Below are 12,962 nucleotides of genomic sequence, written 5' to 3'. Positions count from 1 at the left end.
TGGCGAGTTGCAATTGATGTACTGCCCTCCCAACTCGCCAGATCTTAATTCGATCGAACACATGTGGGAATTAGGTGACTTGTGTGTGCAGATGTAGTGCCAACTCCGTCCAGCGACCTACCAAGGGCTCATTGGTTCCATGCCAAGATGCGTTGCTGCTGTTATCCGTGCCAAAGGTGGACATACCGGCAATAAGGTAGGTGGTCATAATGTTCTGGTTGTTCAGTGTATATACATTTTTAAGAGTTCAAACATTGTAGCACATAGAGTAACGGTCTTGTGGATTTGAGTTCCAAAATGAGAGAATAGTTTGTCACAGAATTCATGTAACTTGTTACTTAAAGATAAGACTGTATCATTTTTAAAATGGAATTAACACACTATTGATACAGATGAAATTTATTAATTGTGGAGGTACATGCTGACTACTGTATAGGTAAAAGGTTCACTCTTATATAAGTTATAATTAAAGAAGAATATCCCGATGTTTTGTAAAGCAAGTTGTGTCCATCAAACGAATCTAGAGGGTAAAAACAATGTAAACACAGAAATTATCGAAACCACCATCAGTAATATATAGACCACCAGGTTATCATAAGCACCAATCATTACATCTTGAGTGCCTGAGTTAGAATCTTGTCATTTGCATATATTGCGTTAATGGCGGATACCTAAAAAAAAATATTTAATACAAATTGATACATAAGTTAGGGGAATGCAGTCAGAATAAGTAAAACTTATTTCGAGGTTTCTCAAAGCTACATATTGCCAATCCTCCGGGTTCCAGTTAGTGACATTACGCGCCCAGGTCAGATGCTTTCCTGTTAACAAGGGCACTCTGATTGTTGTTCTGCTCCCATATCCCAGTAATGTTAAAGAATGCTGGATATGTAGCTGGTACCTCCTGCATTGAATGTAGATGTTATCTGAGCCAGTGTGGGGCTTGTATTGTACCTTAGACAGTTCTAGACAGAAACTACTAATCACAACCATTAAGCATCCCTAGTCTGTCATTACGCTGTTCACTGCGGGTGGTAATGCCTTCCATGAGGTATTCTTTATACACATGTGACACCATTGATCAAGGAATGCCAAATGTCTGCACAACTTCAACAATGGAATGTTCCATCTATCTGGCCCCACCACTGTCATGCTCTGTTGAAAAGATGACAGTTTGCCTTGCCTTGCCTTGCCTCAACCAGCACTAGCAGTGTTGACGCTCATTCTCGAGATGTCAGATCACATGTTATGCAGGTCTGGGCACTTCCAAGATGTCATAGTACGGTGGCGCCAACCACTATTTACTGGGAAGGAACAAACAAACAACGAATAAAATCATGTGTAGGTGGATAGAAACACACAGGTTAGTGTAAGAGAGTGAGTTACATGAGGAAGAGTCTTCTCATAGATGGACTCTATTCTAATAGTCCCAATTATTCTACAACTGCTTCTTATCAGCCCCTCTCCCCCCCCCCCCCCCCCAAAGAGCTTGCATGTACATCCTAGCTTCACCAGGATGGACGATCATCAGAAAACTTTGACTTGGGCTACAGTGATAGAACTTCCTTCACGGTTAATGAAGGAAGTATAGGATAAAATACGTAATATAACTATAATATAGATTCACTATTTTTTAACTGAACTGCTGTGCATTAAATTAAACAGCTGTTCACCTAATTTTTTTCCTAAATGATTTCAAAATACTTGAAAATTTGTTGAACATTTTCCTTGATAATTTATTCCATCCCCGATTCCTCTTCCTATAAATGAATTTTGCCCCAATTTGTCATCTTGTGTTCCAACCTTATCTTCATATTATCATCCCTCGAAAGGCAAAGTATCGTAAGCAACATTTTTGTCAAAATTGAGGTTATGATGCTAATACGTCAGACTACTGTACATGCTGGCAAAGTATTGTAAGTGTCAGTTAAATCTAGAGGGTAAACAAAGAAATTATCGTAACCACCATCAGTAATATGCAGAACACCAGATAATCATAAGCACCAGTCATTACATCTTGAGTGCCTGAGTTAGAATCTTGTAATTTGCATACAGATTATCGTAAGTCAGAAGTTTTAATTGTGGAGGGAACATGAGATGCATCAGTTTCATTGTTCGTGTCTGCTGTCGGTCAGTGCTGTAGTACACTTTTAATAATAATATATTTTATTGCAGCCAATGGCCAAAAGAAATTTACCTTAATAACACAACATTAGTCATCGTTGCAGAAGGCTGTTGGCGATTTGTGCCGACAAGTACAAATCATAGCTTGATAACATTCACACCTCATTCCACAACGTTCACATACCCAGTCTGTGTTTGGTTGATCGGAATTTCTTAGGTTTACACAACTTATAATGAAATCCATGTATTGCAAAGTGTGTAATCAAGTGTATGAGCACATATCCTCCTCCTTGCAAGTGTTTGTAAATCATTGCGCCTGTCGAGTAAAATTCGCTCCATATGTCTCTCTTCTTGGCTAATAATTTCTCTATGAACTGTAGATATGTTGGTGTAGTTGGTAGTGGTAGATGGTAACAGAGATCCTCTATGTAGGAAGGTTCACGTGTTAACTCATACACAAGCTTGCCGTGGTGCAGGCACAGATGTAGCGCCCCTTCACATAGTCCAGGATGTCTTTCCGGATGTTGACCCAGAAGAATCTTTGTCCGATAGACTGATATGTCTCTTCACCTCCAGGATGGCCGGCTTCAGTGCTGTCGTGGAACTTTGTGAGGATGTCCGTCGTGTGCTGTCTAGGGATCACTACTACTGCAGGTGTGTCAGAGAGGTGCAATCTGTACATTAAGAGTCCTCCGTCAACCCTGAAGTTCTTCTAGCACATCTTGAATTCCCTTGGGACGAGTCTACTATCGATGTTCTGTCTCCTAATCCACTGTGTCATGGTCCTACAGGGCTTGCCCTTTTCTTGCCATTGCTTAATTACTTCCAGATCAAGTTCCTTCTTCATGATCATAAGAACAGGTTCATTGGGTTCACTCTGGTGATTTTGTGGAAACTCCCTCTCGAAAATGATGCTCCTACCTTCAGGTTCCATCTCCAGTTCGCAAGTCAGTCCATGAATCTTCAGTCATTCCAGCACTTTACTCAGATGTACGAGGTATTCTTGAAAATTCTTGCTGTGAATTAAGATGTTGTCGAGATACACTTTGTAGAAATCTCCAGCATATGCTGACAATACCTTATCCATCAGTTGCATGAAGGTTGCAGGAGCATTCTTCAGTCCAAAAGGCATTACTGTAAGCTGGTACAAGCATCTTGGTGTCATGAAGGTGGTCAGTGGTCTAGAAATTTCCTCGACCTCCACTTGCCAGTATCCGGCATTGGGATCCAGCGTGCTGCAAATCCTAGACCCACTTTCTTGTTTCAGTGAGTCTTTCAGGTCAGGCATGGGGTAGGCGTCACTAACGGTCTTCTCGTTCAACTTGGGGAAGTCCATACACAGTCGATATTCCTTGCTCTTCTTTTACGCTTGGACGAAGGGCAATGCCCAACAGGATGTAGAGGGTTCAATGATACCATGCCCTTCCATCTGTTGAATCTTCTGAATGACAAAGTTGCGCTTATGCAGGTTGATTGGATATGGACGTTGCTTGATGGGTGAGGAAGTGCTGCATTCCGCGGTGTGCGTTACAGTAGTAGTCTGTCCTGTTATGTTAGTGATGACTTCCGGAAAGTCCTTTAAAGCGCTTCTCAGCTTCTCCTTTTCATTTGGTAACAATACGTTATCTCGATATCTCCCAGGTCTACGTCAACTTCCGCATTCTTGCGAGTCCTGAGATTTCCATCGTGCCAGGCGACCCTCAGACATCTTGTCTTTTCCCAAAAAGACTTCATGAGCTGCATAGTCTAGGATTACCTTGTATTCTACCAGAAAGTCATGACCTAAAATGATGTCAGGTATTAGGTTCTAAATCCCTGCAACATCAGTTACAATATGCAGGTCAATGCATTTAGCGAATAGGTTGGTCTGACCTTGGATGGAATAGATTACCCCATCCGCTGCTCCCATTACCCTTCCGAGATGGTGAGACTTCATAGACCGGGCGAGTTGCCTGTGTGGTTAGGAGCGTGCAGCTGTGAGCTCGCATCAGGGAGATAGTGGGTTCGAATCCCACTCTCGGCAGCCCTGAAGGTGGTTTTTCGTGGCTTCCCCGAATCCCACTGTCGGCAACCCTGAAGGTGGTTTTTCGTGGCTTCCCATTTTCCCACCTTAATTGAGGTCACAGCCGCTTCCTCCCCATTCCTAGGCCTTTCCTGTCCCATAGTCACCATAAGACCTATCTGTGCCGATGAGACGTAGAAGCAAATAGCGAGACTTAACGTATCCACAAAGACGCACATGAAATGCTGTCAGTTGGTGCAGTTTTTTATTGACATCTAATTGCAAATTAAACACACGCATAACTTTAATCACTGCTGTCAACAAAACTCTCACATCACAAACCACCATTTTGGCAATTGCCTATCACTGCACATGGAGATTGCAACCTTAAAACACAGTTGAAACAGATGACTGCTTCAAAGCATGTCACAGCATGTGGTCATAACCTGTTAACTCATATCTCTACTGAACAATAACTCGTCTCCACCATCAAGATCTCCTCCGTATATATGTGCCTGGCCAGGCTTCTAGAAAGATACGTTACAAAAAATACCTTCTCGAAAATTCTAGAGTGCTTAATACATAGATATAGTGTACAGAGTATTCTCCATCGTTCTTGTCTACCCAGTACCATTCTGGAAGTTACAGTGTGTTTCACAATTGAAGGGTCAGGGGAAAAAAGCAGGAGAGTCAATATTTGTACAACATGAGAAAAAGCAACCGTTGTGCTAGACTTCCCTAGTTCTTTCCCTTAACAGCGAAACTTTGAGTGCCAATTTCTCCTGACTCGCCTGCTTTTTTTCCATTTCCGACCACTCAATAGATGTGTATGATCACCCTGAAGCAGGCTGTAACAATATCTCAATTTCAATGAAAAAGTGACTTACCTGGTTTTTTCCCCGACCCTTCAGTTATGTAGTGGATTACAAATAATATATACAGTTAAGAATAAATTGTATACAGGTTTAATTGAACAGATATAAATGCCTATATACAGTGCATGTTTCCTGACATAACCTCACAAAAGAACATGATCATATCGTATGTACATACTGTGTGATGTAATAATAATACTAACTGGATGTAACACTTCATAGCCATACATTACATGTAATAATAATAATAATAATAATAATAATAATAATAATAATAATAATCATAAACATAAAATAATATTTCAAGCTCGACATTTGCATTATTTACCCATGGGTGAGATAATATTGTTTTCATTTTATATCTGTTTATCACACTTGCTTCAGTATCCACCCTATAACTTGAAACATTTTCCACACTTTCTCATATTCATTGACTTTGCCTTGGGCATAGATTGGATCTCCTTTTTTCTTCGATGTCGCTGGTTGTGCTCTCCTCCTCTTGACCAGCTTGTGCCATGTCGGGGGTCGGGGTTGCCTCGCTGCCAGCCTCTTCCTAGATGATAGTCGATGCGTTCTAACGATGACGAGATGATGCTGTGTCATTAGTAGCCTCTCCTCCAAGCTTACTTTGTATGCACAGCAGTTTGGTGACTCGCCGTAACTCTGATGTGTGGAACACGACAGGAGGGTTGGTCTTTAGTAAGTAGACCCCATGGCCCAGCTGTTTATCCACCTCGATGGGACCAACTCACTTACAAGCAAGACCTGTGTGAAACCCTGTAGTTTTATTGCTGACTGGGCGTGGTTACGTCGCAGTACTTGCTTGACTGGTAGGAAGATCTGGGCCTCTTTTACATCTTGAGCCTTGGCCTGGGTAAGAGATCTCTTCTCGGCCAAAGCTTGCTTCTCCTTGATGTTCTGCTTCTGCCACTCTGCAAGGGAAACAGCTGCATCATCTTGACCCGAAATGGGTTTTGGACAAATCTCCCACGTATAGCTGTCGACCAAGGAACAGCTCCACTGGGGAATAGCCAATGACATGGTTGATGCTTCGTCGCAGGGCAGAGAGTGATTGCGGTATCTGGCGGTCCCACAGTCGATGTTCTTTGTCTATCAGCTGGACTCATAGCATCCTTTTCAGCTCCTGGTTTCATCATACTGTTGGATTGGCCCTTGGGTTGTAGATAGGGGTGGTCCAGTGCTCCACATCCCATTCTGTCATCATTTGCTGCCATTTCCTTGACGTGAACTGACTCCCTTTGTCTGACAGAATGCATCATGGGTAACTGTAGCAGCTGAATACCTTGTCTTGTAGCAGGCTGGTGATGCGTCCCGTCGTGGCTTCAGGTATCAGAAAGGCTTCAATCCATCTTGTGAAGAGGTCGGTGATTGCTGGGATTCCTGTTTTACCCCATGGTGTTCTAGAGTGAGGATCCATCAAGTCCAGGGCTGAAACCTCCCACGGGCGTTATAGCCGTCTTCCCTCGTTGGCTGGAATCTGCCTTCCTGTGGCTCGCCTTGGTGCAGGCAGAGATGTAGCACTCCTAGACATAGTCCAGGATGTCTTTCCGCATGTTGACCCAGAAGAATCTTCGTCGGATAGACTGATATGTCCCTTCACCTCCCGGATGTCCAGCTTCAGTGCTGTCGTGGAACTTCTCCAGCATGTCCGTCATGTGCTGTCTGGGGATCACCACTACTGCAGGCGTGGCGGAGAGGTGCGACCTGTACATCAAGAGTCCTCCGACAACCCCAAAGTTTTTGTGGCAATTCCCTCGGGACAAGTCGACTCTTGGTGTTCTTTCTCCTAATCCACTGTGTCGTGGTCCTACAGGGCTTGTCTTGTTCCTGCCACTCTTTGATCACTCCCAGATCAAGTTCCTTCTTGATGGTCATAAGGACAGGTTCCTTAGGCTCTCTCTGGTGTTTTCTGGGGAACTCCCCCTCGACATCGATGCTCCTAGCTTCAGGTTCCATCGCCGGGTGCCTAGATAAGCTGTCTGCTCCTATGTTCGTCGGTCCTGTGACGTGACCCACAACAAAATCAAATTCTGCGATTAACAGAGCCCATCGTATCAATTTAGATTTTTAGCCAGAGACCGAGTTTAACCATTTGAGAGATGCGTTATCGGTGTAGGCTGGAACTTCCTTCCTTTCAAGTAGTCTCTGAATTAGCCCACGGCCCACACCACAGCTAGGACTTCCTTCTTGGCAGTGCAGTAGTGTTGTTCGGTGGGAGATAGTTTCTTGCCTGCATACTCAATGATGTCCCTTCCGCTGTCACTCCTCTCCTGGAATAGCACTGCTCCTAAGCTGGATTGAACTGGTGTCCGTCTGCAAGCACATCTTCCGTTGAGGGTCGGGATGGGCTAGTCTGGGAGCGTTGCTTATCACAACCTTAATGCCCTTGAATGCTGCCTGTTCCTTGCTGGTCCATTGGAATGGGCGGTTGTTATGGAGTAGATCAGTGAGTGGTATTGCCTTCTCTTCAAAGTGTGGCACGAATCTGTTATACCATCCACGCAAGCTAAGGAACTGACGTACTTGTCACTTGGTTCGCGGGTGTTCCGCTTCTTCGATAGCTCGATTCTTCTCCGGTTGCCTTTCTAAGCCTTCAGAGGTTAGGACATGGCCAAGATATTCTACACGGGTCTTAGTGAACTGGCACTTCTCCAGTTGGCTAGTCAGTCCAACATTTTACCATTATTACAATTTATTATTATTATTATTATTATTATTATTATTATTATTATTATTATTATTATTATTATTGTTGTTGTTGTTGTTGTTGTTGTTGTTGTTGTTGTTGTTGTTGTTGTTGTTGTCTACATCTTATGGCCTTCATTGGACCACTCTAGCCAACTTTATACAAATAATTTTTCAGTTTTCTGTCAACCCAGTACTTCTTCATTCTCTCTGATCTTATCCTTCTTTCTTCATCAGAAATCACCCTTCCTATTGTCTGTTTGTTGATTCAGTCTGGATTGCTTGTCTGTGAGTTTCTTGATTTTGTCGGTTTTGTTTCTTAGGTCTTCCACTGTAATTTGTAGTTCATCCATATCTTCCTTGATTTATGTAATCCACTTAATGTTGCACTTACTATTCCATAATTTTTTTATTATTCTCCTGATGATCCTCTTCTATGGTGTACTGATTAGATGTCCAAAAAAATGAAATGCGTTTCTTCCTGATTGTGCTCATTACTGGTTCTATTTCCTAGTAGACTGTTTCATTAGAAGCTACTTTCCAGTGTTCGTCTTTTTGGTATGATTTGTTGATGCACGTTCTAATGACTCTTCTCTCTATCTTGAGTATTTTGTCTATTTGTGCAGTGTTAATTGTTTTGAAGATGGTTTCGCTTGCATATGATATTTCTGGTTGAGTGACTGTTTTGTAATGTTTTAATTTTGTTGCTATTGACAGGTCCTTTGTGTTGTAGGTATTCATGGTGACATATCGTGCTCTGGTCAGTTTATTTGTTCTGTTATGCCATGCTCTCTTTTTATTGATGTTATATGTTATGATCTCCCTACTATTTAAATTTATCTACAATTTTGTTTTCTTGGTTTCCTATGGCAGTTTTGTTTATGAGTGGTGAGTCAGTAAACATGATTACTATCTTTTCAAAATATAATCCAAGACCAATTTTCTGTGCTATTTCCTGTAGTGATATAACTTGTCTGGTTTTCTGAATATTGTTTCACAAGAGAGCAAGGTCATCAGCAAATCCTAGGCAATTTAAACTTATATTGTCTTTGGGTCTTCCAATTCGGATGTTCTTTGGTTTACTCCTGTACCATTCCCTCATTATACAGGGTTATTCTAAATGATTGTCGGGGTTACAAAAATCCACAGTGCAATTGACGTAGGAATATGAATCCTGTTTTATTGTGTACTGTAACTCATAAAGTTATTTTGACATACATTACAAATGCTCGATATGTGCGCCTTCTGTCACTGTCCACACATCTACTCGATAGTCCATCTCTTCCCACACAGGAGTCAACATGGCAGCTTGATGCTTTTGAAGGCGGCTTGGATGCACTGCTTCACTTCCTGAATATCTACCAGTAGAGTAGGAACAAATACCTGATCTTAAACATATCCCCACGGGAAGAAATCGCTTGGTGTAAGATCTGGTGAACGTGGTGGAAAGGGTAAGGGCATCAGATCACCTTCTATTCCGCGTCCCATCCATCGTTGTGGTAGTTCTTGGTTTAAAAATGCTCTAACCTCCCTGTGGAAATGAGGTGGTGCTCCATCCTGTTGCAGCACGTAATCATCCCTGTCATCATTCAGCTGGGGTAACAGCAATTCTGTGAGCACGCCCAGGTAAGTCAGCCCTGTTACTGTCTGTTCATTGAAGAAGAATGGGCCATAGACGTTTACCTTTCCACACAAAAAGTAGCTTCCTCACTGAAAACTACTCTGTCAAGAAAATCATCTTGTTCAATCCATTTCTGCAGTGCCATGCAAAAGTTGAAACGTAGAGCTTTGTCATTAGCTGTTGGAGCTTGATGCAATTGTAGGCGAAATAGCTTTACCTTTAGGTGCCTTCGTAACACACGCCATAATGTAGTTTGAGAAACTTGCAGTTCCCTGCTACATTTCGTAGTTGATTTCTTAGGACTACGGAGATAAACGCCTCTAATCCGATTCACATCCGCTTCTGACACAGCGGGACGCCCACTGCTTTTCCCTTTGCACAAACAACCTGTATCCACAAATTGTGCGTACCATCTGTGAATAGAGTTGTCGGAAGGAGGCTCCTTGCCGTATTTTGTCCGAAAATGGCACTGGACTCTGGTAACGGATCGATATTGATGAAATTCAAGAGTACAAAAAGCTTTCTCCTTGTCACTAATTGCCATTTATTTAAACACTGCTATTACTGCCTTCTGGTGGTAACTTATGTACTACAGTTGATGCAAAACAAAACTTTGAGAGTTTGTCTAACCATTACTGCAATAATAAAAATGGTACGTTTTCAAAAAAATTCACGAAACCCCGACAGTCATTTAGAATAACTCTGTATATTCCAAGGCAAAGTTGAACAGCAGTGGTGACAAGCCATCTCCTTGTCTTAAGCCTGTTTCTATGACGAATGGCTCAGAAAATTCCCCTCTGAACTTGACTTTTGATTTAGTGTTTGTTAAGGTGAGTTCCATCAATTTTTTAAATTTTGGATGGAGCCCAAAATTTCTTAATATTTTCAACATTGAAGGTCTATGGATACAGTCGTAAGCTTTTTAAAAGTCCACAAATGTTATTGTGAGAGATTTGTTTTGCTTGTTGTAATATACTATGGCTAATTTTAAAGTGATGATTTGTTCTGCACAGCTTCTCCAAGGTCTGAAGCCTCCGTGGTATTCACGTAATTCTTCCTCTGGTTGCTCTCTGATCCTCCTGTATAGGATTCTGGAGAAAATCTTGTATGTGCAGTCTAATAGAGAGATACCTCTGTAATTATCTGGATTGCTTTTTATCTCCTTTTTTGTGGAGTGGGGGGATTATGGCTGTGGTCCAATGTTCGGGGAACTTTTCTGTTCTCCAGATTTTTGTTACTGCCATACGTAAGTATGTTTGAACTATATCACTGGCATATTTCCAAATTTCTGCGAAAACATGGTCTTCTCTGCCTGCCTTATAATTTTTCAACTCTTTGAGTGCTGTTTCCACCTCTTGGATTGTTGGGGGGTTTATGAGTTCAGCGGGGTTTTGATGGGCGTGTCTGTATTAATTGCTAAAAGTTCTTTTGGTTCTTCACAATTCAAAAGTTCAATGAATACTTTTCCCATTATTTCAGCATTTTCCTCTTCATTATTTAACCATTATAAAATTTACTAACTGATGAGCCCAACTTTGCACACTGGGACAAAACGCTGGCAACCAGAAATGGGTTAGCTGGAAAATTTATAATGTCCAATAATGGACCATTTATATTGGTGTTATAAATTTACTCATTTGGGACAAATATTTCAGGTTCCCTATGGGAATCAACATCTATATCATCTCATGGCCAAGCAGGCATCAATTTTTTGGTAATGAGACAAAGTCTTTCATAGTGCATTGGCTTTGCCGGTGGCTCCAAGTAGCCTACGCAGTGGCCTCCACGGTATCCACTAGCCATGCGTCTTGGTGGGTGTGCCATGTACCAACTGGTGAGCCCAACTTAGCACACTGGGGCGAAACGCTGGCAACCAGGAATGAGTTGGCTGGAAAATTTATAATGTCCAATAATGGACCATTTGTATTGGTATTATAAATGTACTAATTCGGAACAGATATTTCAGGTTCCCTATGGGAATCAGCATCTATATCATAGGTTAGTCTGTCCTTGGATGGAATAGGTTAATCCCGTCCGTTGCTCCCACTACCCTTCCGAGGTGGTGAGACATCATAGGCGGTAGTAATCCGGCAACAGTCCCGTTGACAAATGAATGGCTTGCTTGGCTGTCGACTATGCCTGAAAAATTTTCATTGCCAGTCCTTAACCCATTAGCGCCGTGCATTGCCATATGGCAACAATTTTTACATCTTTTTCTTTTAGTATTGTTGGCAACAAGAAAGAATCTGGAAGACTGTGGTGTCATCTGACAGTTAGAGAAGTGTTTGTAGAATCGAGTAATCATGTTTATTTAATTTTAAAATCTACTGTTGTGACACAAGGAGTGGCGAACTCTTGGTTATTTTCAGATTTCTACAAAATGGCTGACAGCTTCGCGTACCATTGGTAGTCCGTCTTGCTGATATATTTTATTATTAAAAGAAAAGAAATTGTGGTTCAAAACTAATTCCAAGATAGTTAAGTTGAAATTGGAGAGATAGTTGCTGTAATCACAAAGACGCACATGGAGATGCTGTCAATTGTGTACACTGTTTTATTTACAAATTATATACACTTTATCCACACACACTAATAAACTTCTGTCTTGAACTAAACACTGCTACCAGGGAGAAGATGAAGACTGCCACAACCAAGGAGAAGATTAAGACTGACACAATAGCATGTCAGTGTACGACCAACACAACAAAATCACAACATGAATTCACATACTTGATTAATAACTAGCACTCACAGCCCTCGCTAAACAACTCTCGCTTCAACTCCCAAGACTGCCTCTTTATATACATTGCCTGGCCAAGCTTCTAGAAAGGTATGACACAACATCTCTTCTCGTAACTTCTTCAGTCTTCAATAACCTATTTACAATGAATGGAATTTTCTGTAACTCTCAAGTGCCAAGGATACCTTGTTCTCGACTATTACCGTGTGTTGCACAACATTACGCTGGCTATACATTATATTTACAAGTAATAATAAATTTTATACTATTAATTACATGTTCTTACATAAAATAAACTCATATTAATATACATACAGCAGATGTGTTGTGACATAACCTCACGTGCCTTGTTATGACCATGATTTATACCAAATAAAGTCTGTACGTAACTATGTAAATAATAACAATAATAATAATCAGACTCGATATTTTCATTATTAACCCATGGGTTAGAGAATTGTTTCCAAGTTATATTAGTCCATTACACTTGCATCATAGTAAGGAAGTATTAGAGGTGTGTTTGGACCAGTATAGCCAACTTCCATCATGCCACGAAATACACCGTTGACCATTGATCATGTCCACATAATCACGTTATGGCAAGAAGGCTTGTCAACATGACATGTACACTGGAGTGAATACGATGTGATGTACTGCTGGCGTGGAATTGCTTCCGACTGACTAGTAGTGTTGATGATATAGACCTCACAGGCATCCCACATGCGACAACTGCCAGTGATGATCGCTATCTTTGACTGTTGGCTTAGAGGAACTAAGGGCTGAGTGCTGCGAAACTGAATTTTGAGGTCTACAGGACGTCATGTCTGCAATCAAACTGTCAAGAGAAGGTGGGAATCTGCATTGGCGTGTTCCATGTCGTACTCCACAGCACCA

The 12,962-nt window shown here is 41.6% G+C and overlaps 1 protein-coding gene across 3 annotated transcripts in view; it reads left to right on the top strand.

Moving 5' to 3' along the window:
- Positions 1–12,962, top strand: part of Scm (Polycomb protein Scm) — a 478,066-nt gene that overhangs the window by 351,390 nt on the left and 113,714 nt on the right. The gene's annotated exons all lie outside the window — the stretch shown is intronic.

Source organism: Anabrus simplex, chromosome 3 (genome assembly GCF_040414725.1).
Source record: "Anabrus simplex isolate iqAnaSimp1 chromosome 3, ASM4041472v1, whole genome shotgun sequence".
Classification (NCBI taxonomy): domain Eukaryota; kingdom Metazoa; phylum Arthropoda; class Insecta; order Orthoptera; family Tettigoniidae; genus Anabrus; species Anabrus simplex.
Note: the sequence above shows the minus strand (reverse complement) of the source record. Positions and strands in the feature narration are given on the sequence as shown.